Source organism: Arachis ipaensis, chromosome B2 (genome assembly GCF_059453495.1).
Source record: "Arachis ipaensis isolate K30076 ecotype BB chromosome B2, ASM5945349v1, whole genome shotgun sequence".
NCBI lineage: Eukaryota > Viridiplantae > Streptophyta > Magnoliopsida > Fabales > Fabaceae > Arachis > Arachis ipaensis.
Window position 1 is genome coordinate 34,444,414 of NC_142437.1, and position 1,158 is coordinate 34,445,571.

Below are 1,158 nucleotides of genomic sequence, written 5' to 3' on the forward strand. Positions count from 1 at the left end.
GGGTTTTTCTCAGTGTCACTTGGAAAGCTATCAGTAGATTTAGGGATTTGTTGAGAAAGATGTCCTACTTGGGATTCAAGCTTCTTAATGGCATCCCCTTGGTTTTTCATACTAGACCTCACTTCCTTCTTAAATGCTTTGTTGTCCTGAAAATCCTTGTATAGGTCTCCAAGCAAAGCCTCAATCCGGGATAGTCTATCCTCAAATGGTGGTGGTAAGTTGGAATTTGGAGATTGAGAGTGGCTGTTTTGTGCTTGATATGAAGGCTGGAAAGAGTTGTTGTGTGGGGCTTGGTATGGTCTTTGGTTAGTATGTTGGTAGGTGAAATTGTGGTAATGGTTGGACTTTTGGGGTCTATGGTCTTGAGTCTGGTTTTGTTGGTTTCCCCACCCAAAGTTTGGGTGGTTCTTCTAACCAGGATTGTAGGTTTTGGAGTATAGATCATAAGTTTGTCTTGATGAGTTTTCCATATAATTTGCTTGCTCCCAATCACCTTCTTCTTCTGCATTCACCCATTCTTGAGCTTGTAGTTGAGTATGGACTACCGCAACTTGGTTCCTTTCCATCTGCTTGGTGAGGTCAGCCAATTGCTTGGTGATCAACTTGTTTTGAGCTAGCAATGCATCCATGTGATTCAGCTCCATCACCCCTCTGTTTGAGTTTCTATCAGAGGCATAAAAATAGTCATTGTTGGTCACAGTTTCTATGATGTCAATGGCCTCATCAATTATCTTCTTCTTGTTGAGAGGCCTCTTGAAGAGTGATCAAAAGCCTTCTTTGATTCTTGTGACAAGCCTTCATAGAAAATGTGCAACTGTACCCATTCGTTGAACATGTCTGGGGGGCATTTTCTTGTCAATTCCTTGTATCTCTCCCATGCTTCATAGAGAGTTTCACCATCTTATTGTCTGAATGTTTGTACCTCAGCCCTCAACCTGTTAACTCTTTAGGGAGGGTAGAATCTTTCCAGGAATTTGTTCACCACCTCTTCCCAAGTTGTCAAGCTCTCCTTAGGAAAGGATCTTAGCCACTTTGCTGCATTGTCCTTGAGAGAAAAGGGAAACAAAAGCAATTTGTTGGTGTTAGGATGGACACCATTAGACTTCACTGTATCACATATTCTCACGAATGTGGTTAGATGTTGGTCGGGGTTTTCCT

At 42.1% G+C, this 1,158-nt stretch overlaps 1 non-coding gene across 1 annotated transcript; it reads left to right on the forward strand.

The window, feature by feature from the left end:
* Positions 1–833: 833 nt before the first annotated feature.
* LOC148573543 (small nucleolar RNA R71) lies at positions 834–937 on the forward strand. The gene has a single exon (XR_015905827.1). It is a non-coding gene; the product is annotated as a small nucleolar RNA R71 (small nucleolar RNA).
* The last annotated feature ends 221 nt before the right edge of the window (positions 938–1,158 follow it).